Source organism: Bufo gargarizans, chromosome 2 (assembly GCF_014858855.1).
Source record: "Bufo gargarizans isolate SCDJY-AF-19 chromosome 2, ASM1485885v1, whole genome shotgun sequence".
NCBI lineage: Eukaryota > Metazoa > Chordata > Amphibia > Anura > Bufonidae > Bufo > Bufo gargarizans.
This window is the reverse complement of record NC_058081.1, coordinates 147,189,220-147,212,601: the sequence shown is the minus strand read 5'-3', so window position 1 is coordinate 147,212,601 and position 23,382 is coordinate 147,189,220. Positions and strand designations below refer to the sequence as shown.

Below are 23,382 nucleotides of genomic sequence, written 5' to 3'. Positions count from 1 at the left end.
AGCTGGAGGTCTCCCCTTGAAGCACAAGTCCCCCTCTACTAGCCCTGCGAGTCTTGGCTTCCTAGCTCCAAGGGAAGTCGCCGTGTGGTACTTCCATGTAGGAGGGGGATTTTGCACAAAATGTACCCGAGCTTATGGAAGTGTTTTCGGGTAAGGTAGTCTGACTTTGTCCCGGGCCGAACTTCCACAAGAGGTGCGGTTTTGAGAAAGTGAACCGCTATGAGAACGAATCTGGATTTTTTACCCGACCAGCAGTTCCAGAGCCTGGGCATGCCGGCGCACCACCCCTGGGTCACAGGGGTGGCGTTGCAAGGGAGGGGGGCCCCCTTTCCAACACCTCCCGGAAGAAGGTAGAGAGACCCTGGGGGGTGGGCAGGGTGTTTGCATCCCACCATCAGTTCCATGACTTCAGCGTCTGTTCCCCCGGTCTGAACTTCCACAGAAGAGGGGGACTTTGCACAAAATGTACCCGAGCTTATGGAAGTGTTTTCGGGTAAAAAAGTCAGACTTTGCCCCTCTGCCATTATGGAAGTGAAGGTGGAACAGACTAGCTGGAGGTCTCCCCTTGAAGCACAAGTCCCCCTCTACTAGCCCTGCGAGTCTTGGCTTCCTAGCTCCAAGGGAAGTCGCCGTGTGGTACTTCCATGTAGGAGGGGGATTTTGCACAAAATGTGTCCGAGCTTATGGAAGCGTAATCGGGTAAGGCAGTCTGACTTTGTCCCCGGCAAAACTTCCACGAGTGGTGCAGTTTTGAGAAAGAGAACCGCTATGAGAACGAATCTGGATTTTTTATCCGACCAGCAGTTCCAGAGCCTGGGCATGCCGGCGCACCACCCCTGGGTCACAGGGGTGGCGTTGCACGGGAGGGGGGCCCCCTTTCCAACACCTCCCGGAAGAAGGTAGAGAGACCCTGGGGGGTGGGCAGGGTGTTTGCATCCCACCATCAGTTCCAGAACTTCAGAGACCCCGCGGGGGGGCCCTCTGAGGTGGGGACTTCAACGGCAGGGGGAATTTTTGGAAATTTCTACCCAGGAAAGGAGCGCTATAGGCGGGTAAGAATTTCTGAATTTCACCCCCTGCCATTACCGGAGGCAAGGTGGGCCAGACTAGCTGGAGGTCTCCTCTTGGAGCACAAGTCCCCCTCCACAAGCCCATGCAAGTCTCGGCTTCCTAGCCTCCAGGGGAGAACTGGGTGGTCACATCCCACCAGCAGTTCCAGGGGCCTGGGTAGGAGTCGCCCACTCCTCCCGCTGGCTCAGAGAAGTGTGGACTTTGTCATTTTTTTGAGAGAGAGGGTATCATGACAAGGAGACGGAGTGGAGGGGCGCATTCTGCCAGCAGTTCCAGGGGCTGGGGCAGGAGTCCACCGCCCCGGCCTTTCGCCACCCCTGGGCAAGGGACTTGCGCTTCTGAAGCGTGCGACCGACGAGAGAGAACTCGATGGGGTTGTCCCGCCAGCAGCCCCCCCGGGCTCATGGAAGCGTGATCGGGTAAGGCGGTCTGACTTTGTCCCCGGCAAAACTTCCACGAGCGGTGCAGTTTTGAGAAAGAGAACCGCTATGAGAATGAATCTGGATTTTTTTATCTGACCAGCAGTTCCAGAGCCTGGGCATGCCGGCCCGCCACCCCTGGGTCACAGGGGTGGCGTTGCACGGGAGGGGGGCCCCCTTTCCAACACCTCCCGGAAGAAGGTAGAGAGGCCCCGGGGAGCGAACTGGGTGGAAGCATCCCACCGAGCAGTTCAGGGGCCTGGGCAGGAGTTCCTCGCTCCTCCTGCCGGCAGAGAAGGTAGAATCTGTCGGTTTGAGCAAGAGGACCGGCTATGAGAACGAATCTGGATTATTTTTTTTAGCCGACCAGCAGTTCCAGGGGCCTGGGTAGGAGTCCCCCACTCCTCCCTTCTGCCTCCTCCACCCTCGATCGATTTGGCATGTCGCGACCCGGCGGGTAGGGACCCTCGCTCGGCCGGACTTTGGAGTCCGTGCCGGCATACGGCGAGCGTGTCCTCTCTCCCTTCTAGCCCGGGTCCGACGCTGCGTTTTCGCAGCTCTCGTGGCGGTCCCCTCACCCGTTCGACCCCGTCGCCCAGCTCCTGCTGCCGGCGGTGGGTGCTTGGGGGGGAACCCCTCTGGCTGTCCTGTCGAGCTCGCTCCGAACGGGCAGAAAAACAAGTGTCTGAAGTCGCGCGGTCTCGCCGCGGGAGGACCTCCCGGGCCTAAGGGACACGTGGGTCGTACGCCCTCCGCCGCTCCCCAGCGACCCGATTTGTTTCGGGCCTAAGGGATGCGTGGGGTGTCTGCCCTCTGCCTCTCCCCAGTAACCCGAGTCGTTCCATCCCTGCGGTGTGCCCTGCGCGGCGGCACATCTTCTCCGCGGTCGATACTCCTAACAACCCGAACGGGCAGAAAAAAATTGTTTGAAACCGTGCGGTCTCGCCCCCATGGGAGGGCCTCCCGGGCCTAAGGGACGCGTGGGTCGCACGCCTTCCGCCGCTCCCCAGTCACCCGATTAGTTTCGGGCCTAAGGGATCGGTGGGGTGTTGTCTGCCCTCTGCCTCTCCCCAGTAACCCGGGTTGGTTCCGTCCCCGCGGCGTTCCCCGTGCGGCGGAGGCACGTCTTTCTCTGCGGTCGACACCCTGACGGGCAGGGAAATTGCGCTTGAAGTCGTGCTGTCTCACCACGGGAGGACAGCCTCCTGGGCCTAAGGGACACGCGGGTGGAACGCCCTCCGCCGCTCCCCAGCGACCCGATTTACTTCGGGCCTAAGGGATGTGTGGGGTGTCTGCCCGTCGCCGTTCCCCAGTAACCCGGGCCGGTCGTTCCGTTCCCACGGCGCCCTCCGCGTGGCGGCTGCGCTGCTTCTCTGCGGTCGACGCCCGTATGCCCGTACTTCCAGAAAAAAAGGCGTCTGAAGTCGCACGGTCTCGCCGCGGGAGGACCTCCCGGGCCTAAGGGACGCTTGGGTCGTGTGCCCTCCGCCGCTCCCCAGTCACCCGATTCGTTTCGGGCCTAAGGGATGCGTGGGATGTCTGCCCTCTGCCGCTCCCCAGTTACCCTGGTCGTTCCTTCTCCGCGGCGTCCCCCCGCGCGGCGGCCGGGCGCCTCCTCTGCTGTCGTCGGGCTGTCCTTTGAGCCCGCTTTAATACGTGTTTGCGATTGATCCCTTTCTTAAGAGGATCGATCGTGGACCGTTGGCGGGAGTCGGGATGGATCGGGCGGCGCCGGAGGCCACTCTGAGGGTGGTAGCGTACGCTGACGATGTCACCATTTTTGTGTCCTCGAGAGGGGAGGCGGAATACGTGATGTCTGAAGTGGACCGCTACTCGGAGGCATCCGGGTCCATGATCAATCGGGATAAGTGTGAGAGTCTCTGGCTGGGAGGGGGTGATCCAGTTTTTGATCTCCCGGACACCCTCCCAGGGCCCAAGTCGTCAGCCAAAGTCCTAGGCATCCATTTTGGCCATGGGGATTATCCCACCCAAAATTGGGACGACAGGCTTAAAATCGCCGCTCAAAAGGTCGACCAGTGGAAGGGTTGGTCTTTGACCCTCAGGGAAAGGGTAAACCTGATCAAGACCTACTTACTCCCTTTGCTTATCTATTTGGGTAGCGTGTGTATCTTGCCAGAGCCTCTCTGGACTCGGGTTTATAGTCTGTTCTTCCAGCTCTTATGGGGGAATAGACTGAACCTGATCAAGAGGGAGGTGACTTACCGCACAAGGAGACTAGGAGGGTTATCTATGGTCAACCCTTGACTATCTAGAGGAAGTAAGGAGGCGTCCGCGTCCGGGAGCGCGGTACGTCGAAAACCCCCGGGGCGGGGAGGCGGCGCGGAGACGGGGACGGCCGGGGCCCGCGGGGGGGCTCCGAGCAGGTCCCCGGACGACCCTCCGTGTCCCTCTCCCGACCGGGTCGACGCTACCGCTGCCTCCCGCGCGGTGCCGTCCTCCGACCCTCCCCCTCCGTCAGCCCCCCCCCCGGCGTGGGCGCAGGGAACCAAATCCCGGGGCGAGGCGCGGTGCCTCGCCGCGGGTGCAGGCCGATCCGGGTACCGCACGCCGTCAGGCGGTAGGTTTCGAAGCCTCGCAGTCCCTCGACCCGAACCAGGGTGAGGGGCCGAGCGCCCGGACACCAGGGCCCCGGCTCACCGAGCAGGACGGAAAAAATACAAACGCGTACCCGAGCGGCCGCCGGAGGGCCCTCTCGGAAACGAGAGGCCGCCCGCGTGACGGCGAGGGGAAGTGTCTCACCTGCCGACGTCCCTACTCGCCGCTGGGAGGCCTCGTCCTCCCTCGGCGCGAAAACAAAAAAAAGTTGTGAGCGACTCTTAGCGGTGGATCACTCGGCTCGCGCGTCGATGAAGAACGCAGCTAGCTGCGAGAATTAGTGTGAATTGCAGGACACATTGATCATCGACACTTCGAACGCACCTTGCGGCCCCGGGTTCCGCCTGTCTGAGGGTCGCTTCTCCGTCGATCGCCCCGGCGGCAGCGGCGCGGCTGGGGTCGGTCGCAGGGGCGGGTTTTCGGGGTTGGGGAGGGAGAGCGGGGAAAGCGGTTCCCCCTCTGCTCCGCGCGCCCCACGCCCACCCCTTCGTCCCCCTAAGGCCAGACCTCGCGAGCCGTGCCCCGGTAGCATCCGGAGCTCCCCCCAGGCTGTCTGTGGCGACACAGGGCTGCCTGTCGCGGGGGGCCGGGCCGCCGGCGGCGCGCTCGCACCACCCTCCTCGATGCCTCCTTTTTTCCGACTCAGACCTCAGATCAGACGTGGCGACCCGCTGAATTTAAGCATATTACTAAGCGGAGGAAAAGAAACTAACCAGGATTCCCTCAGTAACGGCGAGTGAAGAGGGAAGAGCCCAGCGCCGAATCGCATTTGTGGCTGTATGGTATACATTGCATTATTCATGCCCTTCTGATCTATTTTGTTTCCTTTTATTATGTGTTTAACTACTACAATATGTCAGATTTATTATTATGAATCTCACTCTATGCTCCTTTATCAAAGCTAGCACTTCTGTAATCAATTATGTTACTATATTTGATCTATGATTGTCTTTATAATGACCAATCGCTTTGTCTACATAATTGTTGTAATATATCTTTTATGTATTTGATATATATCCTTAAAACAATAAAAAAAAATTAATAATAAAAAAATAATAGAAATCTATGGCCTGCATAAGGATCCGTCCGGTTTCTGTTATGTCCTCCAGAATAACGGTTACTCATTTGTTACTCTATAATGTCTTCATTGGGGTCGTTGTTGTAGTAACAGAAGAACCTCAAGTAGTTCTTCCTTGATGAGGAAGCAGTGGAACATCTGTTGTATCTTGGCCATAAATGCTATGGAATCTCTACGGAACGGAGCAGTACCTCAAGAAGTCTGTTGTTGAGGTCTGGACCAGAGAGTAAGACATTGTATAGCAAGACGCCTTCGCACCTGGCACTCGAGTCGAATACTACTCGTATCTGCCCTGGTTTTTTAGGATGATACACGCCAAATATGGGTAAGTTCCAACACTCCTTGGAGTCTTGGAGCATGGGTGCCAGTTCTGTATGGTTATTCTGGAATATTCTTTCCATGAAGGTAAAGAAATGTTCTTTTGTCTCTGGTGTCCTCTGAATGTTGTGCTTGAGGGAGACAAATCTACAGTAGACAAGTTCTTTGTTGTTAGGTAAGCGTTGTCTCTGGGGTCTAAACGGTAAAGGTGCAACCCAGCTTTTTGACTTGTCTTTTACTATTCCTTGATCCATGATATCCAAGAACAGCCTGTCTGCTATGGACATTGCGACCCTGTTGTCTTCTCTTGTCCTGTGGAAGACTGTGCACCCTAATTGATCTTGCTCCCCATCGCAGGCTTTGTATTCACAGGTGGGATCTGTAAAAGGACAAGGCACAGGAGCTTTGTGTGGTAATTATTTTACCAGGAAACTGCTCTGACATGGCTGGAATAGGTAAGGATATCCATTTTCAAGTGTGTTGGTGTGCATACTGTTGACTGAGGTCGGCTTGTGTGCTCCTCATAGATAGACATCTCCTTTGATGACCCATTCTAGGTCTAGTCTCTGGGCGTATGGAGCGTTGTGGGGACCATTAATCCGTCCTCTAGCCTTATGAACTGCTAGTATGTCTCTTCCAAGGAGCCCTACAATGTTGAAGGTGTCGAAGAAAGTAGATTTAGCTAAAGACCAGTTGCTTTGATCATCTAAGGGCTCTTTCACACCTGCGTTATTGTCTTCCGGCATAGAGTTCTGTCGTCGGGGCTCTATGCCGGAAGAATACTGATCAGGAGTTTCCTAATGCATTCTGAATGGACAGTCTGTCCTTCAGGATGCATCAGGATGTCTTCCGTTCCGGAACGGAACGTTTTTTGGCCGCAGCAAATAGCGCAGCATGCTGCGCTTTTTGCTCCGGCCAAAAATCCGGAACACTTGCCGCAAGGCCGGATCCGGAATGAATGCCCATTGAAAGGCATTGATCCGGATCCGGCCTTAAGCTAAACGTCGTTTCGGCGCATTGCCGGATGCGACGTTTAGCTTTTTCTCAATGGTTACTAGGGCTGTCGAATATAATCGATGCAGCGATGCATCGCGATTCGACCCCCGGCGATTCTGCATCGATGCGGTTGCTTTAAATAATCGATGCATGTTAATGACGTTAGCGACGCGTCCGCCGTGCAGCCGAGTCGGAAAAAAGTTTTTGGGCGCCTTCTTTCCCGCCTCCCGCTGACGTGTCAGAGGGGGTGGCCACAACATTGAGTGAGCCGGGTCTGACTGAGTGAGGAGGAGCCGGAGGCGTGGTTTCCGCGCATCTCCGGCTCCCAGTCAGACACTCAGAAGCAGGCGGCAGTGCGGACGTGCGGTGGCTGGCGGCGAGGTGAGTTATCTACCTCCAAAGCGCCTGCCACCTACACAGCATATACACCTACCGCCTGCCACCTACACAGCTCATATTGCCGCTTCTCATACCTTTGCCGCCCGCGCCATGTTTCTTCTTTATTTTTCCGGTTGTGTATCTTCTTATTCTTCCCCTCCGTCTACAGTGGACGGAACTTTAGGTTCCGGGTCTATGAAAGGCGGTCAAACAGCGGCCCCTAGTGGCCAGTCTGGGAATGTCTACATTTATCTCACACTATTCAGGAGATTGCTCCCAGCAGGAGGTGATCCACACTGACAACTCTCAGCTAAGGGCAGGGATCTGAAACTGCTGGGGTGTCAGATTTACTGACAGTTACTGATCCTGCACCATCAGAGCCCCTTCACACGTGTATCAGTCCCTACTGAGAGGATGGTGATTGTGGATACACAGGATCTATCAACCTGAAACCTCCAGGACTAAGGCTACTTTCACACTAGCGCTTGATCGGATCCGTTCTGAACGGATCCGATCATATTAATGCAGACGGAGGCTCCGTTCAGTACGGTTCCGTCTGCATTAATAACTTAGAAAATTTTCTAAGTGCGCAAGATGCCTGAGCGGATCCGTCCAGACTTTCAATGTAAAGTCAATGGGGGACGGATCCGCTTGAAGATTGAGCCATATGGTGACATCTTCAAGCGGATCCGTTCCCATTGACTTACATTGTAAGTCTGGACGGATCCGCTCGCCTCCGCACGGCCAGGCGGACACCCGAACGCTGCAAGCAGCGTTCAGCTGTCCGCCTGTCCGTGCGGAGGCGAGCGGAGCGGAGGCTGAACGCCGCCAGACTGATGCAGTCTGAGCGGATCCGCTCCATTCAGACTGCATCAGGGCTGGACGGAGGCGTTCGGGTCCGCTCGTGAGCCCCTTCAAACGGAGCTCACGAACGGACCGACGAACGCTAGTGTGAAACTAGCCTAATACTGATGGTCTCTCAGGTTCTTTCACACTTGCGTTTTTCTTTTCCGGTGCTGAGTTCCGTCCTAGGAGCTCAATACCGGAAAAGAACTGAACAGTTTTATCCTAATGCATTCTGAATGGAGAGCAATCCGTTCAGGAGGCATCAGTTCAGTCCCTCTTACGTTTTTTGACCGGAGAGAATACCGCAGCATGCTGCAGTTTTCTCTCCGGCCAAAAATCCTGAACACTTGCCGGATCCAGCTTTAAACTTATATTGAAATGTATTAGTGCCAGATCCGGCATTAAAATTGCTGCATTGACGGATCCGTTCTTCCGATCTGCGCAGACCTTTAAATCTGTGAAAAAAATAAACACCGGATCCGTTTTTCCAGATGACACCGGAGAGACAGATCCGGTATTTCAATGCATTTGTCAGACGGATCCGCCTGACAATAGATACAAATAAATATTTTTGTGCAATTTCTGACTGATTGAATTAATTTTTTGATGTAAAATTGAAAAACAAGGGGACTTGGGTAATAATCTTGATGCATCGTGATGCATCGCCGAATCGAATCGAATCGAATCGTGGACTTGATAATCGTAATCGCATCGAATCGTGAGACGAGTGAAGATGCGCAGCCCTAATGGTTACCATGGCTGCCGGGACGCTTAAGTCCTGACAGCCATGGTAAAGTGCAGTAGGGAGCGGGGAGCAGCATACTTACCGTCCATGCGGCTCCCGGGGCGCTCCAGAGTGACGTCAGGGCGCCCCAAGCGCATGGATCACGTGATCGCATGGACACGTCATCCATGCGCATGGGGCGCTCTGACGTCATTCTGGAGCGCCCCGGGAGCCGCACGGATGGTAAGTATGCTGCTCCCCCGCTCCCCACTACTACTATGGCAACCAGGACTTTAATAGCGTCCTGGGTGCCATAGTAACACTGAAAGCATTTTGAAGACGGATCCGTCTTCAAATGCTTTCAGTACACTTGCGTTTTTCCGGATCCGGCGTGTAATTCCGGCAAGTGGAGTACACGCCGGATCCGGACAACGCAAGTGTGAAAGAGGCCTAAGATTGCATATACCTTGATCTCCTTATCTCAGTGGCCGACTGGATTAACTCTGACAAGGCAGATTTTTTTAGCAGGACTTTCCTCCTGAGAGTCCTTTACAGATCTCTGTACAGTAAGAAGTGACTACTGGGGTGTATATTACAAACAAACAGGCAACGGCAGCATCTCCAGCAAATTCTTTATTGGACAGACTTCACAGAAATTGTGCCATAAAAATAAACAGCAACGTTTCGGATACTACATAGCCTTTGTCAAGCCTAATACAGAGTGACACTATCCACCATTTTAAAGTGCATGCAGCTCCCCCCACATACTGGGAGAGCCAATACAATACAAACATCGCCCACACATTTAATAACATGACCAATCCAGAGCAAATACTCATTGGATGAAGTTGCTTTCAGCTATGAACCAATTACTTACGCCTGTGCTCACCTTATCTAGTGACACCCGGAAGTAACCATGCACTAAGGGACATCAGGACTCCAACATAGCATCTGCAAAAGTGCACTGCACATGTCACTTCTCACATTCACTGCCGTTCAGGACCTGGGGAGTGGGCGTGTCCTCCATGACAATCATGTGATGACCACATGACTGCCAAGTCCCTGCCCACCTGCTCGATCCTGCTAATAGGGGAAAGTGTCTCTAAACAATATAAACAGCTGTCAGTTTCATATGTATTATCTAATGTGCCACAGCAGATCATTGCCCCTAGTTTACTGTATCATTGTAAGGATGACAGTAAGTGTAAGCGCCTTCCATATCACCCACGATCACCAATACTTATATATATGTCTCCCATGCACTATCCCTATGTTAACTAATAACAGCCCGAATTTCAGACTATAGAAAACTATCATATAGTGCCAATATATTCTGGGGAAAGACAGGCGCAATTATAATACAAACAGGGAATTAAACAGATATATCCTCCCTCACATAAAAGCCGTATATGGAGTCCTGATGCACCAGCATAGCTGCAATTTTTCCACGGGTGTGCAATAAACAGTATAAAACACATAAGCCCTTGGTACAAAACAGTGTGTATAACCAATTAAAAACACTTTAAAAACAATAACGCCAGCAGGTCCTGCACGGCAGTGAATGTGAGTAATGACATGCCCAGTGCACTAACTGTCCCTAAACTGATCTACAAAACAAGTATAATGATATTGAATCAGATTCCAAACTCCTAAGCCTCAATTGCGAATCAAAGGTTCGAGAGCACTACTAGAAATACTTGGCTGCACATTCCCCCATGTGAATGTAAGTACGGTAGGTCAGATTTTAATTGGCGTAGAAATCGGAGAAGTATATTAAGTGGGATACAGTGGAGCTTATATAAAATTTGGGGCAAAATAAGTTGATTTTAACAATCTAGGAAAAAGTGAAGTCAGCATAGGCAGTATAGTCTTTTTAACATCCAATATCAATGTTTTAAAATTTACTCTGATTGATGTTGGGAATAGGGAGTGTTAGTAAAATATCTAAATATAATATATGGTCTGAAATCCAAGACAAATCTTAGTTATATTTTAATCTAGTTTTAAGATCAATTGGTACATGAACAGGAAGTAAATTAAATTTGAAGATATTAACGGGGTTCTCCGGGAATTAAGAAAATGAAAATATTTAAATATTACTTTATTATAAATAGATTTTCAAATACTATTCATTAGTTATAAAGGCTCATTTTGTCTAGGGAGCAATTATTAGGAGAAATAAAATGTCCGCCATTCTATTAGTACACACAAAACCTGTCCTAATCATACAGGAAAATAATTTACTTCACAACACTGAGGTAAACATCTGCCTCATCCTCCTCTCTGCTCTGCTTGTCAGGGATTATGATCCTGAATACAGGTGAATCTCTGCGGGAATGGAGATGATGAGGAGACAGGAGATGATTGTGGGGTGTGACTAATGATCAGCAGCATTTGTATGCAGTCTCTATTACCATAGCCACAGTCTGCCCTGTCCATCCTATCTGTACTAAATTCCCCAGAAATTCCCCTAAAGTTCTTATCCACTATATTCAGGATCATAATCCCTGACCAGTATGGCAGAGAGGAGGATGAGGCAGCTCTTTAGCTCAGTGTTGTGAATTAACTTGTCCTCCTTTTGATTAGGACAGGTTTTGTGTAAACTAATGGGATGGAGGCCATTTTGTTTCCCCTGATGATTGCTCCCCAGACAACATGAGCCATTATAAATAATGAAAGGTATTTGGGAATATATTTATTAAAAAGCAATATTTATGTATTTTTATTTTCTTAATTCCAAGAAAAACCCTTTAATTTTATTTTAAGACATGTGAAAATGTATTAAGAATAGACATAACAGTTTTGAGAGAGGATTCTGGGGATGTGATTGACAAAATAACATACATAGCCAGCATATAAACTGTTGATATGTGGCTTGTCCCCCACTGTCAATGCTCATACTTCTTCAGATGTCCTAAGTTTTTCAGCTAAAGGCTCCATGGTGAGCTCAAAGTTGGGGGTTGACAGTGGGCATCTCTGCCACATGCCATTAGAGATATAAAATAGCTTAGACACAAACCCTGAGGTCAGGACAGAAGCCATGGGGGTAATATAGAGACTTAAATGGCATTCAGGATAACTTTCTGGGAGCCAAACTTTTGCAGAACTGCCCCCAGGACCCCCCAGTGAACACTGTAAAATTATTTTTCAGTATCAAAAGAAAAAAACACTGTAGGGGTCCTGGAGAGCTCCACAAGCTGCAACAGATTGATCATTTGTCGAATACCATCCCTTCACTTTTGACCTGATAAAAATCCCACTTTATCTGGAGAAAGTAATGAGAGAAGAATAGTATTTAGTTGGGACACTAGATTTTTGTATCTAGTTAGCAGTAAATTTGCCCACTTTAGGAAGGTTTTTTTTTTTTTGTAGTTTGGCAGATTTAACAACATTTGTAGAGTTAAGTTCAGATAACTGATCTGCAGACATACTAGACAGGGATACTGAAATCAAGAATTCTGCAATAAGATGGGGTGTTGGCGGAGGGATTGAAAGGCTTTCTTTGAAGTTGTACAAAGATCTATAATAATCTGCAAAGTATCAGCAATTTTTCGGGGGTGAGTTAATGAAGAGCAATCTGAGAGTTTGAGGGTTTCTATCCTAGAAGCTACTATCCATTTGTTTACTCTCCTAGCTAACAATACCCCTGCTTTATCTCCTTAGTGATACAAATGAGCTTTATGATACCCTCAAAGCTCCTTCATATTGATAAAGTGGGAGAGATCTAAGGTGGAATACGTAATTGATCACTATTAGTTAAAGATGGGATTGTCCTATATTGTGATTCTAGCTTTTTTATGTAATTTAGTAAATTATTTAGTTGCTCCTCCAGCTCCCTTTTCAGATTTAACAAAGATTGCCCTTATATATGGGCGCACCTAAGGCATAGGGTGATCTGTGGAGTCATTAAAGGGGTTTTCTCACTTCAGCCAATACTGTAGCAATAATTATGAAGAGAAAGTTAATACAAGGCACTTACTAATGTATTGTGATTGTCCATATTGCCTCCTTTGCTGCTTGATTCATTTCTCCATCACATTATACACTGCTCATTTTCATGGTTACAACCACCCTGCAAACCAGCATTGGTGATGGTGCTTGCACATTATAGGAAAGAGCACCATCCTATGCATGATCCTTACTACCAGAGAGGTCAGCACTTTTTCCTTCAGTGTGCAAGCACGACAACCGCTGAAAAATTGTAGGGTGGTTGTAACTATGGAAATGAACAGTGTATGGAAAATGAATCCAGCCAGCAAAGGAGGCAATATGAACAATCACAACACATTAGTAAGCGCCTTGTATTAACTGTCTCTACATAATAAATGCCACTTGCTGAAGTGAGACAATCCCTTTAAGTTGGAAGTATTACTTAAGACAGAATTCATAAGAAGTGACTCTCTCCTGTTAAGTAAAGAGATAAATGTCAGTGATGGGCAAGGCATCATATTCAGGGTTTCAGGAACACCTCTTAGCTGCACATTATTTCGCCTACTGCGGTCTTCCATATCATGTAGCTTGAGTGCTTATCATGCTGCCTCTGCTTCTAAGGCCTCATTAGCATATATAAAATAATTGTAGGAGGAAGCGAACTTTGCCATCTGTTCCTTCAAATGCGCGGTCCAATCACCAATTTGCTCTAGCTCTGTTTATATATCTCTCACCATGCGCACCAAGTGCAGCGAGAACCTGGGGAGCCGGTGCAACAGATGGGAGTGGTAGTGGCCCTGATGAAGTGTGGTCTGAAGAATGAAGCCAGAAGTGAATGAATAAAAGTCTATTTTTCCTAAGTTCAAAGTATAACTTCAGGTACATTCAATAGCAGCAGATTTAAAGTGCAGCCTAGACTTTAGACTAGCCTAGTTATAGTCTTGAGTGATAAGTATCTGAGCTGTAGTCCCTCACCTTACAGCAGTGTTGGAATTTAGAGATGGCCTTGTGATTCACCCAGCAGTTGTTTTTGCTTGTTCGCGATTCGCAAAAATGCGAACATATGGCGATATTCGCACGTGCCTTTTTTTTTGCATAGAGCCGAACTTTGACCCATGACACATCCATCAGGTGGGACAGGACAGCCAATTGAGATGTTTCAGCACATGGACACACACCCTACCCTATAAATAAACCAGATCTGGCAGCCATTTTACATTCTGTGTTTTGCCAGTGTAGGGAGAGGTTGCTGTGTGGAGCAGGGACAGGCTGTTAGTGATGCTAAACGCTAGCTAATAGGGCCACAAAAGTCATTTTAAGGACTAGTATAGGTGTACTATCAATAGGTGTGACATACAGAGGGGTGTGATATACTTATAATATACTTTCTAACATAGAAAGTATATTATAGTGCATTTTTATTCTGCAGCAGTTGTGTGTGTTTCTGCTGCGATACTGCAGCTAGATAGAGGGACAAACGCTATTGGAATAACTAATTGCAACTGGAGTGATATACCTGTTGCCCCCCCCCAAAAAAAAATCTAATTGAGAGGTGTGAAATACCTATAATGTACCTTCTAACATAGGACGTATATTATAGTGCCTTTGTACTGTGCAGCAGTTGTGTGCGGTTCTGCTAAAACAACCGCAGCTAGATAGAGGGACAAACGCTATTCAAATAACTAATTGCAACTGGTGTGATATACCTGTTGCCCCCCAAAAAACTGATCAAGGGGTGTGATATAACTGCTTTCACAAAATACTGATTGAGGGGTGTGATATACCGGCTTCCACAAAATATTGTTTGAGGGGTGTGATACACCGGCTTCTACCAAATATAGTTTGAGGCCTGCGATACACCATCTTTCACCAAATATTGATGGTGGTTTGATATACCAGCTTCCAGCAAATACTAATTATTGGGATCTATATACCTGTTTCCACAAAATATTAATAGAGGGTATTGATATACTGGCTTCCACCAAATATTGATTGAAGCCTGCAATACACCAGCTTCCTACAAATATTGATTAAGGGGTTTGATTTACCGGCTTCCAGTAAATACTCATAATTGGGTTCTATATACCTGTTTCCACAAAATACTGATAGAGGGGATTGATATACCGTCTTCCACAAAATATTGATTGAGGCCTGCGATATTCCTGCTTCCACAAATACTGCTCTTCTATACAGACTTTGTCACGGGGTCATTTTGAAAATGACAGGCAGAGGAAGAGGCAGGCCATTCCACAGGGGTGGTAGGGGTCGGATAGGTGCACCAGGCCAGAGCCTAAGTGGGAAGTTGGAGAAGATGCATGTGATTACGTCAAAGGACGCATCAGAGTTGGTTGAGTGGCTCATTCAGCCTTCCACTTCTGCACCCTCCTCATCCTCTGTATCTGCACCCTCCTCACTCTCTGCTGTGTGCACCCCCAAAGACACCACCACCATAGACCCTTCACTCGTGTCAGAGGAATTTTTTTCCCATCCATTCCTAGACCATAACGATGCTGTGATATACCCCTGCTCTACCTAGTGGACAGTTTAATAAATCTCAAAAAAAATTCTGTTACATTGTCGGGGGACATTCACCAATTTTTGGCTGCGATATACCCCTGCTCTACCTAGTTGACAGGTTAATACATTTCACTAATTTTTCTGTTACATAGTTGGGTGACATTCACCAATTTTTGGCTGTGATATACCCAGTGGTGTCGCCAGGGGGAGGCCAGAGGGGGCCACGGCCCCCCCTACATCATGCTGTGGGGCTTAATACTGGAACATAGGGGGCTTAATACTGGCACATGATGGGGGAGCTTAATACCGGCACGTAATGGGGGCTTATTACTGGCACTTAATGGGGGGCTTATTACTGGCACGTAATGGGGGGGCTTATTACTGGCACATTGTGGGGCTTATTACTGGCACATTGGGGGGTCTCTTGTTACTGGCACGTGATGGGGGGCTCTTGTTACTGGCAGTGGCACGTTATTGAGGGCACTTATTACTCGCACATTATTAGTGGGCACTATAGGGGCATCTACTGAGGCCACAAAGAAGGGGTGTTTTATATGGGGGGCTCTGTACAGTAGCATTTTATACTGGGACACATTATGGTGGGTACTATGGAGAAGGGGAGAGAGGAGTACTATGGAGTCATCTACGGGGGGCACTAAGAAGGGGTATTTTATACTTGCAAATTATGGGGGACACTGAGGGCATCTACTGGGGCACGATATATCGGGCATTTTATACTGGTACATTATGGGGGGCACTAGCAGGAAGGGGGGAGAGGAGCACTATGGAGGCATTTACTGGGGGCACTATATAGGGGTATTTTATACTGGCACATTATGGGGGACATTAGCTCAACTGGGGGCATAAGGGGGTATGTTTTGCACATTATAAGGAGAATTATTTCTACTGGGTGGCATTGTGGTGGGTTTTATTACTCCCCCATGGTATGACCCCCTAGTAGCAGCACCAGTCTCTCCCTGCTCTGCTATCCCTCTGCCCCTTCTCCAAATCCTTATTATGAAATCTTTCTCATTAGGATAAAACACAACATCAGCTCCGCCGAGCCCCCGGCCAAGTGTTGAAGTGGAGTCCGAGATCCCCAAGGGCCTAGCCAAGTAACTGTAAGTGTTCATGTGAAATATGTTTATGTTATATATGTACACTCCTGTGAGAGGCGGGGAGGGAGATCTGTGGATGACACTGTTATAGGGAGGGAGATCTGTGATTGACACTGTTATGGAGGGGGAAATGGGGATGACACTGTGATGGGGTGGATCTGTGGATGACACATATAGCATAAGATGCTATATACGGTATGTGGCATCCACAGATCCCCCCCATAGCAGTGTCATCCACAGATCCCCCTCTCTATAAAAGTGTCATCCACAGACAGCTGGACTTTTCTTCCCTGTTGCGGTTTTAGGTATTGGGTAAAGTATCGCAGCATTTCTAAGTGTACTTGTGTAAATGTATCGTTGTTATAGCTGCCCCCCTACTTTTGTCCTGGGCCCCAGTGTGCCCCCCCCAAAATTTGAAAGCTAGAGACGCCACTGGATATACCCCTGCTTTACCTAGTAGAAAGGTTAATAAATTTCACAAATTTTTCTGTTACATTCTTGGTTGACATTTTACCATTTTTGCTGTGAATAAACCTCTGCTCTGCATAGGTGACAGGGACCGAAATTTTTAAAAATCATCTGTTCCATTGGTGGGTGACATTAACCCATTTCTGGCGATGAAAACCCCCTGTTCTGCATAGGTGACAGGGCATTACATTTGTAAAATTTGTCTTTAATTGGCCCTTTCATTCGATCCTTCCGCTTTAAAAACTTGTCCCACATTTCAGCTTGATCACATTGCAGCCATTGACCTCCCTTGTATGTGGTATCCCTTTCTCAAGCTCCCTCTCTGGCATGGAACGCTGATTCGCTGCTAACCGTGATCAACATGGTAGGCGCAGAAAAGAACATCGAAAGTTGATAGACAATATATCTAATTGGATCGTGGACGTCACGGGGACATGCAATCAGGCAAAAGTTATCTAGAGTTAACAAAGCGGCAGCAGGGCCTCTCCTGTCTAACGTTTACAAATCCAAAATACCGCAGTGACATTCCGTATAATTTTTTAATAATCATTCCAATAACAGGGCATCTTAAGAATCCTGTATTGTTATTTATCGTCACTACCTCCCCGAGTTGGGAGTGGGTAATTGCAGCACGCCCCCTCCTTTACTTGAAAGCTTCGGCTTCAATAATTTGTCCCACATTTCAGCTTGATCACATTACAGCCATTGACCTCCCTTGGATGTGGTCTCCCTTTATCACGCTCCCTCTCTGGTGTGGAACCCTGATTCTCCGCTAACCATGATCAACATAATAGGCGCAGAAAACATTGAAAGTTGATAGAGCAGCTAGCCAATTGGATCGTCGACATCACGGGATCCAATTGGATATCTGGAGCAGTATGTGTGCATACGCCTACACGTACTGACAGATGGGTCTGCCCCCTTCAACTTCTGGGTCTCCAAATTGGGCATATGGCCTGAGCTTGCCCTTTACGCCTTGGAGGTGCTGGCCTGCCTTGCAGCCAGTGTATTGTCTGAACATTTGTTTAGCACGGCTGGAGGGGGTTATCACAGGTTATATTTCCTAATGTTTTGTGGTGTACCCTAATTTAAACAAAAAATAAAATATAAAACCAAAAAGCAGTGTAGGCTACCTCCTCATCCTCCACTGCCGCTTCCACCTACACCGCCACATCCACCGCCTCCTACTCAATATGGACCTCAATCTTCAAGATCAAGATTTATATATTTGTTTTACATATTTTATGTTATTTTAAGTCTTTTCCCTTTCCACATTTGTTTGCAGAGCACTTGCCATGCTCTTAACCACATTTTGCTACCATTTGCAGCCTTCTACCCCTTTCCATGAATTTTTTAGAGCCATTTTAGTGCTCAAAAGTTCGGGTCCCCATTGACTTCAATGGTGTTTGGGGTCAAGTTCGGGTCAAGTTTGGTTCCCGAACTCAAACTTTTTTGTGAAGTTCAGCTGAACCCGTCGAACGAAAACATCAAGGTGTCCGCTCAACTCTACTGGTAACCAATTCTCCGTACCGAATTTGGCTCTCAGGGTACAAAAGGCTGCAAATCACTGTTTACAAAATATTCACTTTTTACTGGGCTGAAAATCACAATATGCCATGTTTTCTGGGAGATTCCACAGTGGTACTAAAATTAATATTTGGCTATTTTTTAAAATCTGCTAAAACAATGTAATCGAGGTTAGGTTTTCTGCTTTATGATCATTGATAAAACACATAAAAATGAAAATAGAACCATTATTGAGAAGAAGATGTATGTATGATCCTATCACAAATAGACATACTGTCCTGATTAAAAGTTTAAGACCACTTGAAAAATGGCAAAAAATCATATTTAGCATGGCTGGATCTTAACAAGGTTCCAAGTAGAGCTTCAACATGCAACAAGAAGAAATGGGAGTGAGACAAAACATTTTTTGAGCATTCAATTTAATAAAAACAACGAATAAACTGAAACAGGCTGTTTTATCAAAAGTTTAAAGCTTATCAAAAGTTTAGGATCACACCTCCCAAAAAAAACAAACCCCCCCCAAAACAGAAATCCAACTTCCAAACATGAACTCAGTAATGAGTAGCTCCACCGTTATTGTTTATCACTTCAAGAATTCGTTTCGGCATGCTTGATGCAAGCGTTTCCATGAGGTGAGTGGGAACATTTCTCCAAGTGGTGAAGACGGCCGCACGAAGGTCATCTACTGTCTGGAACTGTTGTCCATTTTTGTAAACTTCCCTTGCCATCCATCCCCAAAGGTTTTCAATTGGATTTAGATCAGGGGAACACGCAGGATGGGCCAAAAGAGTGATGTTATTCTCCTGGAAGAAGTCCCTTGTCCTGCGGGCATTGTGTACTGTAGCGTTGTCCTGTTGAAAAACCCAGTCGTTACCACACAGACAAGGGCCCTCAGTAGGGATGAGCGAACTCGAACTGTATAGTTCGGGTTCGTACCGAATTTTGGGGTGTCCGTGACACGGACCCGAACCCGGACATTTTCGTAAAAGTCCGGGTTCGGGTTCGGTGTTCGTCGCTTTCTTCGCGCTTTTGTGACGCTTTCTTGGCGCTTTTTGAAAGGCTGCAAAGCAGCCAATCAACAAGCGTCATACTACTTGCCCCAAGAGGCCATCACAGCCATGCCTACTATTGGCATGGCTGTGATTGGCCAGAGCACCATGTGACCCAGCCTCTATTTAAGCTGGAGTCACATAGCGCCGCCCGTCACTCTGCTCTGATTAGCGTAGGGAGAGGTTGCGGCTGCGACAGTAGGGCGAGATTAGGCAGATTAACTCCTCCAAAGGACTTGATTAACTGATCGATCTGCAGCTGTGGATCATTGAGCTGCTGATCCTCAATTGCTCACTGTTTTTAGGCTGCCCAGACCGTTTGTCAGTCACATTTTTCTGGGGTGATCGGCGGCCATTTTGTGTCTTGTGGTGCGCCAGCACAAGCTGCGACCAAGTGCATTTAACCCTCAATGGTGTGGTTGTTTTTTGGCTAAAGCCTACATCAGGGTGAAGCTGTCACACCAAGTGCATTTAACCAGCAATAGTCTGTTCATTTTTTGGCCATATACAAAATCAGGGGCAAGCTGCGCCTGTCACCAAGTGCATTTAACCCTCAATGGTGTGGTTGTTTTTTGGCTAAAGCCTACATCAGGGTGAAGCTGTCACACCAAGTGCATTTAACCAGCAATAGTCTGTTCATTTTTTGGCCATATACTAAATCAGGGGCAAGCTGCGCCTGTCACCAAGTGCATTTAACCCTCAATGGTGTGGTTGTTTTTTGGCTAAAGCCTACATCAGGGTGAAGCTGTCACACCAAGTGCATTTAACCAGCAATAGTCTGTTTATTTTTTGGCCATATCCCAGTCTAATTCTGTCACTAAATCCATACCGGTCACCCAGCGCCTAAATACTAGGCCTCAAATTTATATCCCGCTAAATCTGTCCTTAGTGCTGTAGCTGGGCGAGTTATTTAGTGTCCGTTCAAGCACATTTCTTGTTCTGGGTTGAAATACAATTCCCAATTTAGCAATTTCATAATTTAGTGGTTTCTGCTATATCAGAGCTATTTGAAATCTATCCCTAAAAGGGTATATAATATTCAAGGTGCACATTGGGTCATTCAGAATAACTTCACACACACCCGCTACTGTGTATTTCCAAGTCTAATTCTGGCACTAAACCCATACCTGTCACCCAGCGCCTAAATACTAGGCCTCAAATTTATATCCAGCTAAATCTGTCCCTAGTGCTGTAGCTGGGCGAGTTATTTAGTGTCCGTTCAAGCACATTTCTTGTTCTGGGTTGAAATACAATTCCCAATTTAGCAATTTCATAATTTAGTGGTTTCTGCTATATCAGAGCTATTTGAAATCTATCCCTAAAAGGGTATATAATATTCAAGGTGCACATTGGGTCATTCAGAATAACTTCACACACACCCGCTACTGTGTATTTCCAAGTCTAATTCTGGCACTAAACCCATACCTGTCACCCAGCGCCTAAATACTAGGCCTCAAATTTATATCCCGCTAAATCTGTCCCTAGTGCTGTAGCTGGGCGAGTTATTTAGTGTCCGTTCAAGCACATTTCTTGTTCTGGGTTGAAATACAATTCCCAATTTAGCAATTTCATAATTTAGTGGTTTCTGCTATATCAGAGCTATTTGAAATCTATCCCTAAAAGGGTATATAATATTCAAGGTGCACATTGGGTCATTCAGAATAACTTCACACACACCCGCTACTGTGTATTTCCAAGTCTAATTCTGGCACTAAACCCATACCTGTCACCCAGCGCCTAAATACTAGGCCTCAAATTTATATCCAGCTAAATCTGTCCCTAGTGCTGTAGCTGGGCGAGTTATTTAGTGTCCGTTCAAGCACATTTCTTGTTCTGGGTTGAAATACAATTCCCAATTTAGCAATTTCATAATTTAGTGGTTTCTGCTATATCAGAGCTATTTGAAATCTATCCCTAAAAGGGTATATAATATTCAAGGTGCACATTGGGTCATTCAGAATAACTTCACACACACCCGCTACTGTGTATTTCCAAGTCTAATTCTGGCACTAAACCCATACCTGTCACCCAGCGCCTAAATACTAGGCCTCAAATTTATATCCCGCTAAATCTGTCCCTAGTGCTGTAGCTGGGCGAGTTATTTAGTGTCCGTTCAAGCACATTTCTTGTTCTGGGTTGAAATACAATTCCCAATTTAGCAATTTCATAATTTAGTGGTTTCTGCTATATCAGAGCTATTTGAAATCTATCCCTAAAAGGGTATATAATATTCAAGGTGCACATAGGGTCATTCAGAATAACTTCACACACCCGCTACTGTGCATTTCCAAATCTAATTCTGTCACTAAACCCATACCTGTCACCCAGCGCCTAAATACTAGGCCTCAAATTTATATCCCGCTAAATCTCTCGTTACCGCTGTCCTGTTGTGGCTGGGAAAGTTATTTAGTGTCCGTCAAAGCACATTTTTTGTTCTGGGTTGAAATACAATTCCCAATTTAGCAATTTCATAATTTAGTCGTTTCTGCTATATCAGAGCTATTTGAAATCTATCCCTAAAAGGGTAGATCATATTGAAGGTGCACATAGGGTCATTCAGAATAACTTCACACACACGCTTCTGTGCATTTCCAAGTCTAATTCTGTCACTAAATCCATACCGGTCACCCAGCGCCTAAATACTAGGCCTCAAATTTATATCCCGCTGAATTTGAATACAATACATTGGGCCAAATAATATATTTGTTGTTGTGGTGAACCATAACAATGAGAAAAACATCTAGTAAGGGACGCGGACGTGGACATGGTCGTGGTGGTGTTAGTGGACCCTCTGGTGCTGGGAGAGGACGTGGCCGTTCTGCCACATCCACACGTCCTAGTGTACCAACTACCTCAGGTCCCAGTAGCCGCCAGAATTTACAGCGATATATGGTGGGGCCCAATGCCGTTCTAAGGATGGTAAGGCCTGAGCAGGTACAGGCATTAGTCAATTGGGTGGCCGACAGTGGATCCAGCACGTTCACATTATCTCCCACCCAGTCTTCTGCAGAAAGCGCACAGATGGCGCCTGAAAACCAACCCCATCAGTCTGTCACATCACCCCCATGCATACCAGGGAAACTGTCTCAGCCTCAAGTTATGCAGCAGTCTCTTATGCTGTTTGAAGACTCCGCTGGCAGGGTTTCCCAAGGGCATCCACCTAGCCCTTCCCCAGCGGTGAAAGACATAGAATGCACTGACGCACAACCACTTATGTTTCCTGATGATGAGGACATGGGAATACCACCTCAGCATGTCTCTGATGATGACGAAACACAGGTGCCAACTGCTGCGTCTTTCTGCAGTGTGCAGACTGAACAGGAGGTCAGGGATCAAGACTGGGTGGAAGACGATGCAGGGGACGATGAGGTCCTAGACCCCACATGGAATGAAGGTCGTGCCACTGACTTTCACAGTTCGGAGGAAGAGGCAGTGGTGAGACCGAGCCAACAGCGTAGCAAAAGAGGGAGCAGTGGGCAAAAGCAGAACACCCGCCGCCAAGAGACTCCGCCTGCTACTGACCGCCGCCATCTGGGACCGAGCACCCCAAAGGCAGCTTCAAGGAGTTCCCTGGCATGGCACTTCTTCAAACAATGTGCTGACGACAAGACCCGAGTGGTTTGCACGCTGTGCCATCAGAGCCTGAAGCGAGGCATTAACGTTCTGAACCTGAGCACAACCTGCATGACCAGGCACCTGCATGCAAAGCATGAACTGCAGTGGAGTAAACACCTTAAAACCAAGGAAGTCACTCAGGCTCCCCCTGCTACCTCTTCTGCTGCTGCCGCCTCGGCCTATTCTGCTGCTGCCGCCTCGGCCTCTTCCTCCGCCTCTGGAGGAACGTTGGCACCTGCCGCCCAGCAAACAGGGGATGTACCACCAACACCACCACCACCACCTCCGTCACCAAGCGTCTCAACCATGTCACACGCCAGCGTTCAGCTCTCCATCTCACAAACATTTGATAGAAAGCGTAAATTCCCACCTAGCCACCCTCGATCCCTGGCCCTGAATGCCAGCATTTCTAAACTACTGGCCTATGAAATGCTGTCATTTAGGCTGGTGGACACAGACAGCTTCAAACAGCTCATGTCGCTTGCTGTCCCACAGTATGTTGTTCCCAGCCGCCACTACTTCTCCAAGAGAGCCGTGCCTTCCCTGCACAACCAAGTATCCGATAAAATCAAGTGTGCACTGCGCAACGCCATCTGTGGCAAGGTCCACCTAACCACAGATACGTGGACCAGTAAGCACGGCCAGGGACGCTATATCTCCCTAACTGCACACTGGGTAAATGTAGTGGCAGCTGGGCCCCAGGCGGAGAGCT

General features: G+C 48.0%; 1 pseudogene; it reads left to right on the top strand.

Annotated features, from left to right (window-relative positions):
• The first annotated feature begins 4,322 nt into the window (after positions 1 to 4,322).
• Positions 4,323 to 4,464, top strand: LOC122929902 (annotated as a pseudogene).
• Positions 4,465 to 23,382: the final 18,918 nt, after the last annotated feature.